Source organism: Argopecten irradians, chromosome 13, assembly GCF_041381155.1.
Source record: "Argopecten irradians isolate NY chromosome 13, Ai_NY, whole genome shotgun sequence".
Taxonomy (NCBI): Eukaryota; Metazoa; Mollusca; class Bivalvia; order Pectinida; family Pectinidae; genus Argopecten; species Argopecten irradians.
In genome coordinates, this window is record NC_091146.1 from 37,764,525 (window position 1) to 37,773,863 (window position 9,339).

General features: G+C 34.9%; 1 pseudogene; it reads right to left on the bottom strand.

Annotated features, from left to right (window-relative positions):
* Positions 1-3,075: 3,075 nt before the first annotated feature.
* On the bottom strand, positions 3,076-9,004 carry LOC138305863 (serine-rich adhesin for platelets-like; annotated as a pseudogene).
* Between the last annotated feature and the right edge of the window lie 335 nt (positions 9,005-9,339).

Below are 9,339 nucleotides of genomic sequence, written 5' to 3' on the forward strand. Positions count from 1 at the left end.
GAAACACATACAACTCAATAAAAGTATGACTCAACAAACACAAATAAAAATATAACAAATTTACTACACTAACCCGAGCCAAAATCACTGTAAAAATCAAATACATACAAAACTATATATACCAAAAAAACAAACAATGAGATACAATCTACCACAAACAGTTATACAAAATCACAGAAACCAAATAAATTCCCATAGAGGACCGTTCACAGTGTTTAACGTCTTGTGCATACCTATTTCAGGTTAAATGAAGTTTTCAAAAGACGTTACATAATGTTACATCTACATGTAATTGTCCCGACCCACACTTAAACCATTAAACTTGTGTACCTGAATATATCCAATCAGCAGGCTCCTCTATATTCACCTCTCTATGAAATCTAGCTGTCCAAAAAGGGGATTCCGGGTCCCCTAAATCTGTTTTTTTTCGGTTGAACCAGACTACTTTCGTAAGAATGAGAAACGCTCCTTCTGATTAATATTGAGTGAGATCGTTCGTTCGTTTCAACCAACTCGTCTGTTCGCTAACCATTACTTATATCATTACTAGGTTGGAAAATCCCGTGTTTTGATCGCGATCAATTAGTTAGGTGATTTCCATTTAGGATGGAAATCCCGTTGTTATTGTTCTGTTTTTCGGGATTTCCATTTAGGATGGAAATCCTATTGTTATTGTTCTGTTTTTAGGGATTTCCATTAAATCCCTATTGATTATTGTTCTGTTTTTTCTTATTATTTATTTTTCTTTTTTTTTTCTTATTTCACAAATCTTGTTAGCAGGATACTAGCTCAGGAACGAATAAGGTACGACGCTCAACTTTGGACATGTTATGAATTACATAAGATCTGGAAAATGTACGTTCGATTTTTTACAAAAATTGTTCAAGGTCAAGGTCACAGACGTAAAAAAAACAATTTTTTGGAACGAAGTTTAAACGCTCATAACTTCATTACGTACGACTGTACATCGTTCACGTTTTGTTATTCAGACAGATCGTGACTATTGCGCGTGCTTTTCCCATTGCCATGTTATCAGAGGGATTATGTCCAAGGTCAATGAGTTCGCTACGGGGTCAAACAAAGGTCCAAAAACGAAAATTTTACCACAGAAAAATTTGAAAGTTGAATATGAAAGGTCATGCCCCTCAGTTTATATATTAAAGGAAAGTTTTAAGGTCATGAGATTCCAAAATGGCGGAAGATATAGGCCTTTGAAAAAAGGCACTATTTTGGCGTTTTCCCGCCAAAAATTTGAAAGGTTTCAGAGGCCTTTAATGATGCTTAACATTAAACCCAGAATGCTTTAAATTTTTGTAAAAAACCATATAGCATGGACGCATGATCTTTACCCAAATGCTTGACACTACACACCAAATGTATAAACACGGACCGTGATCTTTATCCTTGGTCGGTGCAGTTGTGAGTGACACAGGTGAAACAATTCAAGGGCCCGTCAGCATATGTTCGACGAATAGATGGTTTTCTTTACTATGCACTTGACGGGAAAGGGATATATTTCTGTTTGAGGAATGAGGGGTATTCGACGAATAGCAGTTTGAGCTATCCAGGGTTTTATTACATATATAAGGGCACAGTCGGGACCATGCGATCAGTTCGACGAATGGCGGGGGGGTATTCAAGGAATGCGAGTTCGAGTTTGAGGGGTAATACTGTATTTCAAAATCAAAATATCTTTTCATCCATAAATACTTCATATGTGGTAAAATGATAAATTGTCATATTGCGTTTAACATATTACAATTTAAAAGCTAAAAGAACTACATGTATAATAGAATCACAACTAAACAAAACATGTACTGTATAGTTACATACACTTCACAGAAACCTATATATTATGATCATAAATGCTGAATAATTGAATCTACAGCTACAGTAGAACCTGCTATATAATAGCGACCATCTGTGTATAATGACAATATTCTTAATAAGACCACTTTTTTGTGGTCCCAAAAGGGCAATGTTGTAACATATTTGACCTGTGTATGGAAGACAATTAAATTATAAAGTATGTTTTCTCGCTTTTCTCTTAGATGGTCTTTATAGACAGTAGTTTTCCATATTTTAAACACAACTTAACCTGTGTATAAAGGCCACTTAACTTTAAAGATTAGTTCTTCCCTTTTTCTTGGGTCGTCATTATAAACAGGTTTTGATTGTATACATACAAAACTAGATAGCACCTCTTATTGCCTAAATCTGAGATATCTGAATGTCCAATTGCTTGGTGATTTACCAGTAATCTATATGAAGACAACTTAATACTTTTAAAACACAATTTGTGTATATTAACCACCTGCATGGCTTCAAAATTAAAATTTTTTCTTATCCCCATTTTGTTTGGACTTTAACTGGCAAAAAGTGAAATGCAAGTGACACATGCGTTAGAACAACGAAAACACTCTTGACATGAGATGATGCAATGAAAAGAGCCTCATGCACAAATTGTACATTAAAATTTGTACAAATATCATATATAAAACTGGTGGTAATCAAGTGAGCAAATATTCCATATACCGAGTGCTCAATCTAGCGGTGTCATGATAATGTTACATAAGTTGTATTACGTATGTCATAAATATGTCATGTAATATGTTAAAATCTAACTACCACATTAATGAGGTGGAAATAGGCTACACACAAGTTATCACATGTAAATTACTAACGTGGTTTCTAACAAGTTTGGAATTTTTTTCTCCTGGTACTCACCGCGATTTTACCTCCACAAACAAAAATCTGAACGTAGACCATTAATGACTAAAGGCTGTTTTTTAAATCAAATCAAACAAAAAATTAGGGGTTACTCAGTCCATTGATCAGAAAACGATTAATAAAAGTACAAGAGAATTGTTTCTAATATTTTCATTCTTCTGAGTTTTTTCAGTTGTTTTTAAATCAACTCTTGACCATATCTCTTTGCTTGTCAATAAGATTCTCCATAAGCACAAGTACTTACATACCTGTAGTACTGGTAAAGTTGGACCCCAGAGTTTTTCTAGAATCCACAAATGCTCTATGCAAATACCCTCATACTATCACACTCTTAGCTTTCTTTGATCAAGAGTCATCATTTTCACTATTTTCATCAGCAATTGTCTGTTCCTTAACAACACCCTGAAAAGCCAGTAGCAGACGACCTTGATAATGAGGCGATGTTGTACATGTTAGGCTTGTGCCCTCAACCGAACTGTTCACTAGCGCCCTCTGTCTCATCTGCTGACTCTGTGTATGATTGAGTTGTTTTAATCCACGACGCTCGCTTACGGAAACTTTGTCATTCAAAACAACAAAACCAAGGAATCCTGAAAAAGAAATCACAACATCAAATACCTTTAAGATATTACTAGCTGACCTTCAGTTTTGCTACGAATCATACTTCTCCGGAGGATGGATATAATGTCATGTGATAGAATTATCTGGAGCAATCTAAATTAAAATCAGACTTTGTAATTCTGCTCCACTACGATAATCTACGTTTATGCTCCAATAAAAGATCTAACGAACGCCGGTTCGAGGTCACTCTCAAGCATAGACCACTGGCCTTAGGAATATGGAACAACTACGGGATGTATTATTAGCCCGTTTTACACTTCCGAAATGAATCAACCACCACAGGAACAGATTTCGTAGAGCAGACACGTCAGTCTTGTCGTAACCATAGGGGGTGCTGCTGGGGTGGGAACCCCAAAACGGGGCATCGTTAGATATTGTATTGGAGGCGTAAAGTAATAGTTTCGTAGTTGGAGCGATAACTTACAATTATAACTTTGTAATTTGATATGTATCTGGTAGCATCAAGTGATTTGCAACGGAACTGTTCTTCAGAAATTACTCTGAGGTGGCTGGTTAAGAAAAACTTAACTTGCGTGAGATATTTGGACTGTCCTATGTAACAGACATAGATCTACGGTGGAATGAGTTAAACATGGCTTTAGCAACGTCCATCTTCTGTGTTTGTTGTGGGAGGTACCTGAAAACATTTTAGAATATATCGAAATTTTATATAATCGTCTATTCGTTACTCATCCATGTGTAAGTGATGATAGTTCGATAGGCATATTACTATGGGTCATACCCACCAAAATCATTTGATAGAACTGTTGATAAATGAGAACTTAGCTTTCGCCAATTTTGTTATGATCGTAGTATCACAGATACATGTTACAAAATTAAGAAAGTTCCAAACACTTTGAGTGTACACAAGAAGAAAATAATTTTCCTATTTCTATCAAAATGAAAATGATGTTTTAAATTTACTGGGTTTAATCAACATTGGCTCTGTTTCCGATAATGTTAAAACACATTTTTTTTCACTTGACTAAAAGCATTTTGATAATTTTGTTCATCTTAATTATAAAACATTATGCTAATGAAAAGTACTTACAGTCCGGTATATTTGACTATCTCATTGAATACTGTATCAAGAAACTGCATCTTGGCAGGTCGCGTAATGACACCAGAGTTGATCATGTCCCGAGCCTTGTTCCCATATTTTAATCTCTCCACGGGAAATGGATCGGGGAAAACTTTGGTGCGCTGCATAATACGAGATTGGACCTTGGGGTTGATGTTGTCGGAACTCCCTCGCAGGGATTCAATGTATTGCCATTTTTTGTGCTTCCATGATTGTTCCGAGTTCTGTGTTGATTCTTCTCCATGATCATCACCTTCAATAACATGTAAAAGAATGTACATTAAATAATTATAAGCTACATTGTATGGATTGAACTCTATATGTTTCTATTACACAATGTTAATTTGTTACATACACGATCAATGTTTCTCCTATACAATTAACAACATTTATACATCTCAAATACATTTTGTTACAATGACATTAATACTTCCACTTACATGTTTTTAATTTAAAACTGTTACACAGTAAAATATGTTTATATCAGACATATATTCAACATATTCATGGTTACAATGTAGCAATTTCCATTCCATGCCATGTTTCCTGTAATATTTCATTTGTGTTTAACAAACTATGCTTATAACGAAGTTGGTCCCTAGAAGTTCATCATTACCTTCTTTTACTGTATTAAGATGTATTTATTCTACTATCTATGTCCTCATCGATATATATTAATATAATACTTTAATAATATTAATGAGGTTAATTCAAATCCAAGGTTTTGACTCCTCTTTATTTATACTTCTTTGAGAAACGTGTAATGAATTTGCTTATAACGAATTATGTTTTAATACAAAGTTATTTAGTTGTCCCGGCAAGCAGATTTGTGCTATATAAGATTTTTTCTGTTCTGAAAGTGCTGGATGTCGCTTAAGCTTGTTTAAAAGTGAAACATGGTGCCACAAAGAGAATCCGTTGATAGAAAATCAAATACGATCAAACAAGTATACAATTAATTGTTATTTATGAAAAATCTACCGAACAAGACAATGTTGCAGACTTTGGAATTTGTAAGTTAGCTTGGTAACTACATTGATTTGGAGTGCAATTGGCCTATGACTTTTTCAATTAACTTATAGTTTCATAAACTCTATGGTGAATTTCTGTTATAACAAATTATTTTTTCTGGTCCAATGGGATTCATTATAGCAAAGTTTTACTGTAGTTTAATTTACAGACAAATTAATGTAATTGAACGTCAAGAATCTAAAATATATGTACACCATCGACCTCTTTCTTTTGTGTGGAATGTATTTTTACCTTTAAAAATATCACAATCTAGTAAATTTGCAAAAATTTATCTCAGAGAAATATATTCACTTTATATGATTCCATATAATTTTCATTTGGCAATAGTTGATCTTCAATTTAAAGCAGAAATGGCTAAATTTAGAAGCCACAAAAGATATACGGTTCTCAGAATGCATTCTGATTTAGATTTTCAGTACGGACAGAGTAAAACAAGGGGAAGTAACTCTGATATATCAATCAGAATGAGAATATCGGCGTATGATTTAAATACATATGAACATACTTTCTAGTGTATTGTCCTGACCCGATGGCACTGCTGAAACCTGTTGTTCTGTTGATGGGGATGTTGTCATATACATAGACACTGGCACAGGATGACTTAAGGAATTATGGAAGTCACCAAATGTCATCATACTGGGCAAGTGACCGTGACCTTGTGGTGACATCTCTGAACCAATGATGCTTTGAGAAGTGATCTGGCTACTTGGAACACTAGATGAGGAACTGTGGCGTGACCCAGTGGCGAACGTTCTACCAAAGTCTGGCAACGACTTCTTACCAGAGTTCGACAGGGACTTGTCGTAAATGTTACTTTCTGAAGATAGGATTTACCTCATCAGAATCGTCATCTAATATTTCTATCTTAACTGCACTCAAATCAATATTAGATGAAATGCCTCGCTGTTCAGTCTGGGATTTTGTTTGAGTTTCAGACATAACATTCCTGCCCGTAGCTAATTTTGTGAAGTTACTGACAATGTCGTCGTTTGACATGTGTAGATGTGCACCAGAGAATGGATTTGTAAACGTAGACACATTTTTATCAGATAATTCCTGGTGATCTGAACCGGTGTGACTGTCTATGCGAGATCTTTGACTACTTATATTAGTATCCCTCTCAGAGGTATGAGAAAGAGAATGAGCTTTTTGTCCAGAACCGTACTTAGTGAGCGGAGCTTCTTGCAAAATCTGAATGTGACACATGTGAACGATCTACAGAAACATGAGAACTGTCTAATTGTCTTCCACTGAAAGATTGCACAGCTCCTTGAGAGGTCCGATCCACCGATGAATTTGATTGTTTTTGGAGATAAGACTCTTCAGTATGAGAAGAATATGTTGGTGGGTCGGAATACTTCGACAAATCAACCACATTTGCTTCCCTCCTTGGTCGTTCTACCTCACCGGAACCGACCCGAGTGGTAGAACAATTATAGAAATGTGTCTGTGTAGCTCAGATAGTTAAGAGAGAAGTAATGTCAGAACGATTAGTAGAATATTAATGTGTCTGTGTAGCTCAGATAGTTAAGACAGAGAAGTCAATGGGTAGAACGATTAGTAGAAATGATCTGTGAAGCTTCAAAGAAAACCATTCTAAATGCATTATCAGAGATTAGTAGAAATAGACATATAAAAGCTCAGATAGTTAAGAGAGAAGTCAGTTCAGAACGATTAGTAGAAATGTGTCTTGTAGCTCAGATAGTTAAACCAGAGAAGTCAAATTATAGTTGAAATGTGTCAAGTAAATTTTGATAGTTTAAATAGAAGTCAAATTTGCCCCACTACGATTAGTAGAAATGCTGCCTGTCTGTGTAGCTCAGATAGAGAGAAGTCAGATGGTTTGACATTTTAAACGATTAGTAAAAATGTGTCTGTGTAGCTCAGATAGTTAATTGAGAGAATACAGATGGTCAGAACGATTAGTAGAAATGTGTCTTTGTAGCTCGGATAGTTAAGAGAGAAGTTACAACCGTTATGTGAAACAATTGAACTGTATAGACAAAATTTGACTATACACTTTGAACTTTTACAGACTTTAGAAATTCAAGAGCTCAGATAGTTAAGAGAGAAAAAGTCTTAAAGAACGATTAGTAGAATTTCTGTGTTTAGCTCAGATAGTTAAGAGAAGTCAGATGGTCAGAACGATTGTAGAAATGTGCACAGCTCCATGTTTACTCCATAGTAAAGATTCTTATTTAATTTGATTTATAGAATCATAACAAAATGTGTCAGAACTTAGCATGGAAGAATAAAAGTTTTCTTACCGTGTTGTTAAATTGTGCTCGGATACAATTAGTTAGGAAGGTCAGATGTATACGGAATTTGATTTAGAGAATTCATAGTCAGTGTAGCACGGATCGCACGATAGTTTAGAGAAGGTCAGTGACACGGAGCGACACAATAACCGTTAAGTTAGTATATGTCCGTAGACACTGGTCAGAAGTCCATAGTGGTTACCGTGTCCACTTGTTCAGACACGGAGTTAATCAATATGAGACACAGGTGAAAATTAACTAGAACTTACGTCCGATATGTGACCGTCCTGTCCGGTTTGATCGTTGGCAAGTCAACTGGCCTCAGATCAAAAGGCGTTTTTATAAGTCTAAATTCCATTTGGCAGGTATAAGCTCATGAAGTGTTAAACATACATAATTACAATTTTGTCAGTTTTTTTGAATATAAATAGTGTGTGCTTTGATATACAGTTAAGAAGACTTTCCAAGTCATTAATATACACAGAACAAAAGAGATATTGACATGTATAAGCTAAAATTACACGTTAATTCAGAGAGAAGTAAATGGCGGTCAATTATAATTAAGGACATAAGGTTCAATATCTGTAAATTGTCTGAATTAATTAACTATTTAAACAAGTACAGGTAAATTATAAAAATTTATGTAAAAACAATAAATCGTACGAAATATTCGCTATTGATATATATTTAAAAGGCAGATCAAAATGAAGAATTTAAAAGACAAAAAGTTAAAGTTATACACGATGTGTATTGTATGACAACCAATGTTTTGATTGTTTTGATACGAAAATTACGTCATTAATAAATGACAATTTCAACAACATCAATATGATTATGTTATCTTTGATTGCAATAAATTAAAATTAGCAAACGAGCTGCAGCTTCTGATCAAGGTCAGGCTAACATTAATTCAAGTCATTATGCATAATAAATATATTTATGTAAGAGGGCAATGTTTGATGAGCACATGGAATATTAAGTAAAAAGATATGATGAATAATATTGTATTGATAAATACAACAGGTCCAAATATGGCTATCATTCTAAGTCTCCTGAATAAAAGAGAAAGCTATTTAAATATCTTGCTTTATGTATATACGATATATGTATATTTATATATGTTAATTATTTATGACGACCTGTGTATTTCATTTCGATACAGATGCATTATATAAGTTGTGTATTTCTATAGTATCGGAGGGATTATATTATAGTTCCTTCGCGTAAGGTTTCTGGTGTGAGACAGACCAAACGAGCCTTTCAGCCAATCAGCGGGCGGCATGGCCTCGCCCGAGGCTCAATGTTATAAAATTAGGGGTGAGCACAGGGCCTCTCCACGAAAACTCTGCCGTTGCCTGTCCTAATATAAGCCCGTGCTTGAAAAAGGGAAGGGAAGGTCTCGAGTACGAGGTTATAACTTAGATCTGTTACCTAAATCTCGCCACAGTTTTCGCCAGTACCAAGCCAGCGGTTACTACGCTTTCGCAGGGACAACTATACCAGTCGAAATGGTTATTTTGAAGTTAAAATTAGACGCTCACAAGTTTTAGGAGCACGACTCCTAGTCTCTAGGAGTATCGTTACATGTACTTATATTTTTTTTATGACAAGCTAAAA